General features: G+C 38.8%; 1 long non-coding RNA gene across 1 annotated transcript in view; it reads left to right on the plus strand.

Moving 5' to 3' along the window:
- LOC121034441 (uncharacterized) overlaps nt 1-11043 on the plus strand; it is an 18156-nt gene extending 7113 nt beyond the window's left edge. Inside the window, exons 2-3 of the long non-coding RNA XR_005792430.1 lie at nt 10154-10253; nt 10389-11043. This is a non-coding gene — a long non-coding RNA (uncharacterized LOC121034441). The remainder of the gene's footprint in view (nt 1-10153; nt 10254-10388) is intronic.
- The last annotated feature ends 1378 nt before the right edge of the window (nt 11044-12421 follow it).

Consider the following 12421-nt stretch of genomic DNA (forward strand, 5'->3'; position numbering starts at 1 on the left):
AAAATAAAATAAAATAAAATAAAATAAAATAAAATAAAATAAAATAAAATAATAAAATAATTGAAAAAATATAGGTTGACCTGGATCCAAAGTTTATGTACTTTCCATGTGTGTGTTCTATCATGCTGCCTTCTGGAAAGGCATGTGCTAGGGTACTTTGCTTTGCTAGGGAAGGTGTGATGAGAGCATAAAGTTCATGGAGGAAAGTGATGAGAGATGAAGCCATACATATAGACAAGGATTAGGTCCCAGGAAGCCTAGTGTGCCAGATGGTGGAGTCAGACCCTGTGGGTAATGTGGAATGCTTAAAGAGTTTGTGAAGTTAAGAAACAAGAACATGGGAAAGAATGGAGGCAGGGAGATAGGTTAGGGATTCTTACAAAAATTCAGGCAAGAAAACTAAGGAAGCTTGAACTCAGTCAAGGCGGTGGGAGTGGAAGTGTATTTATTGATATAGAAGATATTGGCTATGTATTGCCAATGAGTAAAAACAAGTTTCTAAATAATGTGAATCCCACTTTGCATTCCGAAGATAAATAGATATGCCTGTATCTTTATATGGATCTTGCTCGCTCTCTCCCTCTGTGTGTGTGTGGGCGGGGGGGGGGGGGCCGCGGCGGTTGTCTGTCTGTCTGTCTCTGTAATGTCTTCATGGATAATCCTGGAGTGAGAGGGTGACTGGCATTTTTTCCTGCTCTTTTTGATTCTAGTTAATACATTTTAAGTAATTCCTATATCAGGAACTATGCTAAAAGCTTTATGGCCCTTTGCTTATTTAATAACTATAATAGATGAGGTGGATACTAATATGAAATCAAGTTTTATGGAAAGTAAGCAGTTTGCCTAGAACGTAGGTAGTTGCTTTGTTGAATGAATGAATACAGACTGTGTGTATTTTAGTGGTAGGGGGAGAACCCCCAAAATACCAGCATGCGTCTGTGGATTGATCTTTTAACCATTACATAATATTTTATAATTCATCTATCAGTTTATTTGAGCCAAAACACAGCTTGAACAACATGGGTCCACTTACATGTGGATTTTTTCCCAATAAATACATTATAGTACTCTAAATGTATTTTTTCTTCCTTGTGATTTTCTAAGAAACATTTTCTTTTCTCAAGCTTATGCTATTGTTTTTTTTAAGAATTTTTTTAAGGGGTATTTATTTTTCACAGAGAGAGAGAGACACTGAGCGCAAGCAGGGGAGGGGCAGAGAGACAGGGAGACACAAAATCTGAAGCAGGCTCTGGGCTCTGAACTGTCAGCATAGAACCCAACGTGGCACTTGAACGCACAGATCGTGAGATCATGACCTCAGTTGGATGCTGAAGTTGGATGCTTAACTGACTGAGCCACCCAGGCGCCCCTTGAGCTTACTTTATTATAAGAATGCAGCATATAATACAGATAACATGTGTGTTAATTGATTATTGATGTTGTTGGTAAATCTTCTGGTCAACAGTAGTCTATTAGTAAAGTTTTGGGGGAGTCAAAAGTTATATGTGGATTTTCTACTGTGTGGGGTTTGGAGGCCCCACCCCGTACTGTGCAGGAGTCAACTGTAAAATACATTGTATGTATTTGAAAACTGATTTAATAAGGTATAAAGTAGTTGTTACAGGGTGCCTGGGTGGCTCAGTCGGTTAAGTGTCTGACTTCAACCCAGGTCATGATCTCACGGTGGGTGAATTCTAGTCCCACGTCGGGCTCTGTGCTGTCAGCTAGGAGCCTGGAGCCTGGTTCAGATTCTGTGTCTCCCTCCCTCTCTCTCTTTCTCTCTCTCTCTCTCTCTCTCTCTGCCCCTCCCTTGCTTGTGTTCACTCTCTCTCTCTAAAATAAATATAAATAAACATTAAAAAATTTTTGAAAAATATTTGTTACAAATAATAGTTATCCAGCTCTCACTCATTCATAGAAAAAAATGACCATTTTGTCTATTTTTAAACTTTTATTATAAAATAAATGCATGCATACAGTAAAAATATAAATCATTTAAATAATAAAATAATAAAAAAGAGTCTCCCTGAAAAGTCAGCTTCACATTTACACATCAAAGAATACCACTGTGGATTGCTTATATGTGTGTATGCGTGTATGAATCTTTCCAGAAATGTTGAAAGCACAAGCAAGCATATGTATATATCCTTTATTTAATTTGTTAAAAACAGATGAGGTCATACTATATACACTGTTTGAAACATTGATCTTGTTTTTCTCTAAATGTGGATTAAAGATCCTTCTGTAACTGCACATAAGAAAGTCCTCAATCTTTTTGTAGACTGTAAAAAACAAAACAAATGAAACACAAAGCAGAAACAGACCCATAAACACAGAGAACAAACTGGTGGTTGCCAGAGGGATGGGGAGTGGGGGATGGGCAAAATGGGTAAAGGGGAGTAGGAGATACAGGCTTCCAGTTATGGAATGAGGTCATGGAGATAAAGGTACAGCATAGGGAATATTGTCAATGGTATTGTAATAGCATCATATGGTGACTGATGGTAGCTACACTCCCGGTGAGCACAGCATAACCTACAGACTTGTCCAATCACTGTGTTATACACCTGAAACTAATGCAACACTGTGTATCAGCTGTGCTTCAATTAAAAAAAATAAAGTCTCAGTTTTTTAAATGCAATAAAGAGTTGCATGAGTATACCTTACTTAATTTGATTCATCTTTTATGGACATTAGGAAAGTTCTTACATATACATGACCAACAGTATCTAGGGATAAATTATTAGAAATTAAATTGCTGGCTAAAAGAAGCTGTACATATTTAATTTTAATTGAGGTGGCCAAATTGACTCTCTCTCTCTTTCTCTCTATATCTATCTATCTATCTCTATCTATCTATGTCTATATCTCTCTCTCTATATATAGAGATAGAGATAGAGATAGAGATATAGGTATAGATATAGATATATCAGAAAATATATATATATATCCACGATTTATATATATCGGCAATATATGTATATATGGAAATATATATGCTGATATATACATATATATGTATATATCAGTGGTACATGATAATGTCTTTTTCCCCTTATACTTACTTGCTAACACATTTGCTCTTTGGCAAAATGATAAATAAAAATGGTGTCTACTTATTATTTTAATTTTTTTCCTTTAATTATGAGAAATTTTGGCCATCTTATATACATGTTCACTGGCTATTTGTGTGTGTCTGTGCATGAGTGAAATTTTCTATGAACGACGTTTTTATGTCCTTTCCAGCTTCTCATTGGGCAATAGTTATTTTTTTCTTACTGATTGGTAACGGTTCCTTTTATTTATTTATTTATTTATTTATTTATTTATTTATTTTCAACGTTTATTTATTTTTGGGACAGAGAGAGACAGAGCATGAACGGGGGAGGATCAGAGAGAGAGGGAGACACAGAATCGGAAACAGGCTCCAGGCTCTGAGCCATCAGCCCAGAGCCTGACGCGGGGCTCGAACTCCCGGACTGCGAGATCGTGACCTGGCTGAAGTCGGACGCTTAACCGACTGCGCCACCCAGGCGCCCCAAGGTTCCTTAAATATTAAGGGGATTAACTATTTTCCCTGTGTTGCATATAAAATTCTCATGACTTATGTTTATATTTTGGCTATGTCTCTAAATGTTACACAAAGTATTTATGTATGTATAGTTAATAGTCTATATGTTGGTAGTTTGTGGTTTTAGGCCAAGTATATTAAGACCGTTAGTTTGTGGTTTTAGGCCAAGTATATTAAGACCGTCCCAACTCAAGACTTTCTTTGATATTTTTCTCGTTATGTTTTCCACTTCATCTTGGATCTTTGCTCCATCTAGAATTTATTTTGGTGTGAAAAAAAGATGGGGTATTTAGCTTCTACTGTGCTACTCACTCTAAATGGCTAGCCTGTTGTCCCAGAAAATCTATTTAATAAGCCATCTTTCCCTCACATTTGAAACACTGTAATAATGCATTTGTTCAATGTACATTTGGGCCCATTTGGAAAATTTGTATTATGTTCCATTAATTTGTTAGTATTTTCTTGCTACAATGGCACATAGTTTTTACTACTATTTCCTTGTAATACATTTTAGTATCTGATGGGACTTGGCCTCTCTCATGTTCTCTTGTTCAAAATGGTTCTCGCAATTTCCTTAGTGGCTCAGTCGGTTAAGCCGCCGACTTGGGCTCAGGTATGATCTTGTGGTCCGTGAGCTCGAGCCCCACATTGGGTTCTGGATGACAGCTCAGAGCCTGGAGCCCGCTTTGGATTCTGTGTCTCCCTTCCCCACTCGCGCTCTGTCTCTCTCTGCCTTTCAAAAATGAATAAATGTTAAAAAAAATTTTTTTTTTAATCAGTATTCAGAGATGGGATGTGTCTGCATTTTCCTATTTTGTCCTAATTATCTGATTTTGGAATCAATATTGTCTTTATCCAGCCACTTCCCCCTGCTCAACATACATAGACACACACACACTCTTTAAAGTAGATAGTCAATGGGGGCACCTGGGTGGCGTCCGACTTCGGCTCAGGTTGTGATCTCACGGTCCGTGAGTTCAAGCCCCGCGTTGGGCTCTGTGCTGACAGCTCAGAGCCTGGAGCGGGCTTCAGACTCTGTTTCTCCCTCTCTCTCTGTCCCCTCCCCTACTTGTACTCTGACTCTCTCTCTCTCAAAAATAAATAAACATTAAAAAAAAAATTTTTTTTAAATAAAGTAGATAATGGATGGTCTAATTTTTCCTGCAAACAACTGTCTTTCATTTTATTTATTCTACTGTGTTTCTGTTTTCAAAATCATTAATTTTGATTTTTACTTATTAATTCCCACCTTTTTCCTTCCTTTTATTTTATGTTGCATTTCCTAACCTTTTTAGTTGGATAATTAATTCATTTATTTTCATGCTTTTTGAATATAGCAATGTGTATGCATCTATGAATAGTTCCTTGAGCATAATTATGACTTTATTACATAAGGCCCTATCTATGGTATTTTCATCACTGCTATTTTTAAAATATTCAGCATTTTTAGCTGTGCTGTTCTCTTTGTTCTGGGGGTCATTCAAAGAGGGTGGAATCAGTGAGGATTCTGATTTTGTACCTGTCCTTACAAACCCATTATGACCTTACTGTGATCAGAAAATATGATCTTTTAAACTGTTTAGACCTTCTTTAAAAAAAAATTTTTTTAAATGTTTGTTTATTTTTGAGAGAGAGACAGACAAAAGGACTGTGAGTGGGGGAGGGGCAGAGAGGGAGAAGGAGGCACAGAATTAGAAGCAGGCTCCAGGCTCTGAGCTGTCAGCTCAGAGCTCGATGTGGGACTCAGACCCATGAACCATGAGATCATGACCTGAGCTGAAGTCAGATGCTCAGCTGACTGAGCCACCTGGGTGCCTCAACTGTTTAGACCTTCTTATACAAGAAGAAGGAACATCTTTTTATTTACTCTAATCTTCTTTTATGATTATGAGTAAAGTTTTATAGTTTTTTTTTTTCATATAGGCCTTGTGTCTGTCTTGTTATTTCTAGGAAATTAATCTTTATCATTACTTTTATAACGGATATTTTCTTACTTTAAATTTATATTAACATAACATAATTATAAGTATTACTGAACTTTACTAATAATTCTGACTAATCATCTTATACATTATCTTACTTCTAATAATTTAAGCCATTTCTCTGAGGTTTTGTTTTTTCATTTCTCTGAGTTTTTAATGATAAAATGACTTTTCAATTTCTACCTTTGATCAATTATTGAATTTTTAATAGTAAAGAAATACAAGACTGAAATACATAAATGTCCAATGGGCACTTGTAAACAATAGGTGTTTACTATCCTCTGATATAGAATTAATATCTGCCTCATGGGTTTAGTTATTTAAGTAATTCTTTATCTCTTTCCTTCTACTTGAAGTGTCTTTCTTAAGCTGAGAGTTCATTTATTTTTTTTTATTTATTTTTTTTTCAACGTTTATTTATTTTTGGGACAGAGAGAGACAGAGCATGAACGGGGGAGGGGCAGAGAGAGAGGGAGACACAGAATAGGAAACAGGCTCCAGGCTCTGAGCCATCAGCCCAGAGCCCGACGCGGGGCTCGAACTCACGGACCGCGAGATCGTGACCTGGCTGAAGTCGGACGCTTAACCGACTGCGCCACCCAGGCGCCCCATGAGAGTTCATTTGAAAAGCTCTGTCTGGGTGCCTGGATGGCTCAGTCGGTTGAGCGTCCGACTTCAGCTCAGGTCATGATCTCACGGTTTGTGAGTTCAAGCCCCGCATCTGGCTCTGTGCTGACAGCTCAGAGCCTGGAGCCTGCTTCAGAATCTGTGTCTCCCTCTCTCTCTTTCTCTAAACCTCCCCCAGTCATGCCCTGTCTCTGTCTGTCTCAAGAATAAATAAACATTAAAAAAATTGTTTAAGTTCTGTCAATGTTGTTTTTTGTAATTTTGACATTTTCTACATTTTTTCCCTTAATATCGATGCTGTGGTATTAGGGACGTAACAAGTGATGATTTTAAGATCCCCATTGTTGTATCATTAGTAAACCCCCTTCTTTATCTTATTTCGTTCTTTTTTCCCCCTGGTTTTGATTTTATTCTATGCTTGCAACTTAATTCCCGGTATGTTTTTGTTTGAATAGTAGGTCTTCATTCGGTACTGTCATCTTTCAAAGGCACTTGTTCAAACTGCTTCTAACTTCATGTTGTTTTATGAATCAATACAGTGGTCTTCTTGAATAATCCGTGGGTTCAGCCCATTGTAATTATATAGTATGTGTGGGTTTCATTTCAGTTCTGTCATTTTATCTCATGTTAATTTCTCAGTTTTGTGCCCATTAGATTTTCTACAGTTTGCTTTTGGACGTGCCCTTCTTTGATTCATCTTGTGTCTCTCATTTTCCTGTGAGAAGTTGGAAGATTCTTTGGAAAGAGTTTTTAAAATGCCCTATTGGTTATATTTATAGTTAGTAATAATATGCCTAAATATGTTTTTCTCCACTTAACAAGTAGAAGTAATATTTTTGGAATCCTCCCACCGTGGTGGAAAATAAGAAAAATTAGCTCCGTGTATGCACACACAGACACACGTCTTTACACCTCCCATGTTTCCACTTCAATTTTTTGTTAGTTTCATGTTCATATATATTTTCATGGCTTAGAGGAGCTACATTTTGCACTGCAACCAAAATTCTCACAATTCTTTAAACTTAGTTCTACATTAAAATAAAGTGAGTGCATAAGAACTTTGCTTCTATAGTTCTTCCTTTCTATGCATTTTATTTTGCTTCATTTCTTGGTTGACTGGATTGTATAACCATGCCTGTTTTTCAAGAAAGGCTCATGGGTGACATTTCCTCTGAGTTCTACCATGTATAAAAATGGCTTTCGGGTGCGTTTATGCTTGAACACCAATTTGGCATGGTATGAAATTCTTGGGTCACGTTTCCCTTGCCTTGGACCAGAGTAGACATTGCTTGTATGCATTGCTTCGCTGTCTGCCAGCAGTGAATGTTGTCTAGACAGAAACAGAAGCCAGAGTGGTTCCTCATTCCCTTCTCTTTAGGGGATCCTGTCTGTGTGTTCAAGTGCCTTCAGGAGGCATTCTTTATCTTTGAAAATTAAGAACCTATATGGCTGTGTCTCACAGCTGATATGCTTTTGCTTGTGTGGCTTTGTTAGTCCACTTTCCCAAGACCAGTTGTGCCCTTTCACTTGATGCATGTAGGTGTTTCTTTAATTCATTATGGTTTCTGTCACATTACTATAAGCATATCGGTGTGTTTTTTGGTCTAATTTGTTCTCTTTTTAGGGAACATTCATCATCCATACGTTTTCTCTCCTCTAGAATGTGTCACTACATTTTTCTTTCTGATCACTTTTAGTCCTTATTCTTTTTCATGTTATTTTATATTATTTCTCTAAACCTAAATGCTTCGGTGTTCAGTGAAGTCTTAACTCTCTCTCTTTTTTACTTCTCATGATAATTGAATTTCTATAATGAAGTTGTAATTATTTGTCTATTATTTTATTTGTTATATCTAATTATTTGTTATATCCTCTTCCCTGAGTTCATTCCTCTCCTTAGTGATTGATGTCTGTTTCTGCAAGAAGAAGTCTCTTGTGTTTCCCTGGAATCCCTCTATGATTATGGTGCTCTAGGTGATGATTTAGATCTGTTTATCTTTACTCAGCTAATTGTGCCATGTGAAAGATTACAGAGCTGATCTAGCAGCAGACCTGTGTTTCAAAGAGGTATACAGGAGATGAGTTCAGACGAGACCACGGCAAAGGCCTGGTTGCAGTGCCTTAGGAATAGAGTCAGGGCAGAATTTTCAACCAGCTGATCTTTCAGACTTCTAGTGCAGGAGGATTTTCTGTAGCCTAACTCTGTAATTGCTCATCCAGTCATCATGGGGAAAATCATCTCTCCCTACATCATCCTACATCATCACCTTACCAGCTACCCCCGACACCCCTGCCTAGAGCAAATACTGTGTATTCCATGGGGGATCTGTGAACCATGGCTGAATCTTCTCATTGTGACCCCAGAATAGTTGAAGCTGTGGAAGGATGCCTACCTTTTAGAATAGCTGCTACAAAAAGCTGGCAATACCAAATGCTGGTAAGAATATACAGCAGCAGGAGCTCTCTTTTGTTGCTGCTAAGAATACCGATGGAAAAAGCCACTTTGGAAGACAATTGGCAGTTTCTGACAAACCAAATACAGTCTTACCATGGCATCGAACATTTGCACACCTAGGTTTTTTCTCCAGTGGTTTGAAAACACATGTCCAGTTAAAATCTGCATGTGGGGGCACCTGGGTGACTCAGTCAGTTAAGCGTCCAACTTCGTCTCAGGTCATGATCTCATGGCTCATGAGTTGGAGCCCCGCGTCAGGCTCTGTGCTGACAACTCAAAGCCTGGAGCCCACTTCAGATTCTGTGTCTCCCTCTCTCTCTGCCCCTCCCCCGCTCATGCTCTATCTCTGTCTCTCAAAAATAAATAAACGTTAAAAAAAATCTGCATGTGAATGTTTACAGCAGCTGTATTACAATCACCAGAAACATTTTAGATGTCCTTCAATAGGTCAATGCGACAAATCAATAGGGGAGTACATAAACAAATTGTGGTATATCAATAAAATGGAATACTTATTTATTTATTAAAGTTTATGTATTTATTGTGAGAGAGATAGAGACACAGAGAGAGTGAGCGGGGGGGGGGGGGGGGGAGAGGGAGAGAGAGAGAGAGAGAGAGACAGAGGATCCCAAGCGGACTTCACACGGTAAGTGTGGAGCCTGACATTGGGCTTGAACCCATAAACCATGAGATCATGACCTGAGCCCAAACCAAGAGTTGGACGCTTAACCAACTGAGTCACCCTGGCACTCCAAAATGGAGCATTTAAAAGAAATAAGCTATATGGGAGTGGGGGGGGGGATGGGTGAAATGGGTGAAGGGGATGAAGAGTACACTGAATATGTTGAGCACTGAATCCTATATAGAATTGTTGAATCACTATATTGTACACCTGAAACTAATAAAACATGGTATGCTATACTACAATTAATTTTTTAAAAAAGAAATAAGCTACTAAGCCATCAGAGACACAGATAACCCTTAAGTACATACTGCTAAATGAAAAATCCAGTCTCAAAAGGCTACATACTGTATGATTTCAAGTATGTGCCATTCTGGAAAAGTTGACTATTGAGTCAACTAGGTGGAGACTGAAAGAGGGAGGGTTGCGTAGGTAAAGCACAGGGGATTTTTAGAAAGATGGGTCTACTCTGTATTATATTGTAATGGTGGATACATGACATTTTGCATTAGTAACACCCACGGAGCTTTACAGCACGAAGAGCAAATCGTAATATATGCAAACTAAAAAAAATCTCAGAGGTTGCGGGATCCCAGCAAGGAATGTACATCATGGCAAGAGAATCTAACTGTATCACAAATGTACGAAACACCCTCAATGTCAGTGGTGGTGGGGAGGGAAATGCCGACCTAAGTCACTTTGAAATAAATAGTGTCTGTAAGACAAAAAGCAAAAAAATAACAAAAAAAAAAAAACTGCATATCAACACCATACTCTAGTTGATAAAGTTGGTTCCCACGGGTATACAGGTTAACAATTCTGATATTTCCATCTAGTGAGAACAGACTCTGGACATACTGAGGCTCCATTTCAGCTCTGCTTCCAGAAAAGAAGCCACAATATTCTCATACTCCATTTCCTCCTCCTGGGCATACAGTAAGACTTCAGTAGGCTACAGCCATGTGGCTCTATCTGGGAAATGAAAGATAGGCTAAAGGGATGCACAGCACAGCCAGGCCCGGCTCCTAAAATCTTCAGCCACGTCCAGGTCCTCCCTTTCTTCTTCTACAGAGACCTGCAGAGGACACATCTTTAGGATACATACATTACAGGAAGAAGGGAGTCCAGATTTTCAAGTTACCACCTAGAGGGGAGCCTCCGAGGAGAACCACCCGATCCACATTGGAATATCATGTGAGAGATAAATAGAATTGTTACACTGTTATGATGCTGAAATTTGGGGATCATTACAGTCAGTGCAATCTTCCTAAGTGGTCATTCATCAGGGCATCATTGTATCAATATTAAATATCTGAGCTCAGATTTGGGCTTTGGACAGTTAGGGTAGGAGAGACAGAAAATATTACTAACACTTGCTTCACTGGACTCAAGGAGGGACGTGGACTCAAGGACGACTATGCCTTGTTTAAAATGGCACTCTTTGCTTCCAGAAAGGCCCGCTGATGCCTGTATTAAATATAAGCTCACGTGCACCATCTGCGTGGCATGCTTAGAGCTGTGAGGATCATGGAGGGGAAGATGTTACTCATTAGAAATTATATTACTCAGCCATCAAAAAGAATAAAATCTTGCCCTTTGCAGCAACATGGCTGGAGCTAGACGGCATAATGCTAAGTGAAATAAGTCAATCAGAGAAAGACAAATCCCATATGATTTCACTCATATATGGAATTTAAGAAACAAAATAGATGAACATGTGGGAAGGGGGTGGAGAGAAGAGAGGGAAACAAACCATAAGAGACTCTCAACTACAGAGAACAAACCGAGGGTTGATGGAGGAGGGTGGGTGAGGGGATGGGCTAAATGGGTGAGGCGTATTAAGAAGGGCACTTGTGGGGCACCTGGGTGGCTCAGTCAGTTAAGCATCTGACTTCAGCTCAGGTCATGATCTCAGGTTTGTGAGTTCGAGCGCTGCGTCAGGCTCTCTGCTGACAGCTCCGAGCCTGGAGCCTGCTTCAAGTTCTGTGTCTCCCTCTCTCTCTGCCCCTCCCCCACCTCATGCTCTGTCTCTGTCTCTCTCTTTCAAATATAAATAAACATTAAAAATTAAAAATAAAAAAGAGAAGGGCACTTCTGATGAGCACTGGGTGTTGTATGTAAGTGATGAATTACTAAATTCTCTTCCTGAAACCAATATTGCACTGTATGAAAAGTAACTAAAATTTAAATAAAAAATAATTTAAAAAAGAAATATATTAATAAAAAGAAAATTTTCTGAGGTATTACAAACACTTTTTCTCGTTTTTTCTCCTCCTCAGCTATCTATGTTGATCATTTTACAGAAAACTGAGGTTTAGAGAGGTTAAGCACAAAGCCCAAAGTCATACATTTAATCAGTAGCAGAAGCTGGGCTCAAAATTCAAAATGTCTAACCACTAATCCCGTATTCATTCTATACAATGCACTTTCTCTGAGCCTAGAAATACATGTCAGGCTCAAGGAGCATTATCTGGTCAATCCAAATCCGTGTTTATCTCAAGAATCAAAGATTGAATTTCAAGAATGACCAGCAAACGCTAAGGACTCCTTAGAGTCCCGAGTCACTGGGTAGATAGATATTTGAGACAGCCAGGATGCAGTCCTGGTACATAGGTTTGTGACAGACAGTGCCACATGGGACTCAGGGCAAGGGGCTTTGCATTGTCTGGGTGGATCTGAACATTACCTCTATCATGTATCAGCTCTGGAGACCTGAGCACTTTTAATACCCCTGAGCATCCATCTGTGATTATTTGTAGCAAAAAAAAAAAAAAAAAAAGTAAATTCTGCCTAGAAAATGCATGGAAAATTACCAAGCACGAATGAGATCTTCAATACGCCTGCAGTAACTGTGGTGGTACCCAGTAGCCGTTGGTGGAGTGTTCTTGGAGATAGTTAGGTTATGGCTTGTACGACATTGAGAAGTCACGTGGTCTATTGTGCTATGCGTGAGCTGCCTCTGTTTGACCCTGACGCTTGAGCTCCTGGGGAACACACACAAAGGCAGCTTACCTTCCTCACTACCACAATCTTGCCCACAGAATAATAGATGATTTTGGATGCAAAATAAGGAGCAGTCTTGACTCACTTCATAGTCTAAGCTG

This window comes from Herpailurus yagouaroundi, unplaced genomic scaffold, assembly GCF_014898765.1.
Source record: "Herpailurus yagouaroundi ecotype Mexico unplaced genomic scaffold, PumYag 160, whole genome shotgun sequence".
Taxonomy (NCBI): domain Eukaryota; kingdom Metazoa; phylum Chordata; class Mammalia; order Carnivora; family Felidae; genus Herpailurus; species Herpailurus yagouaroundi.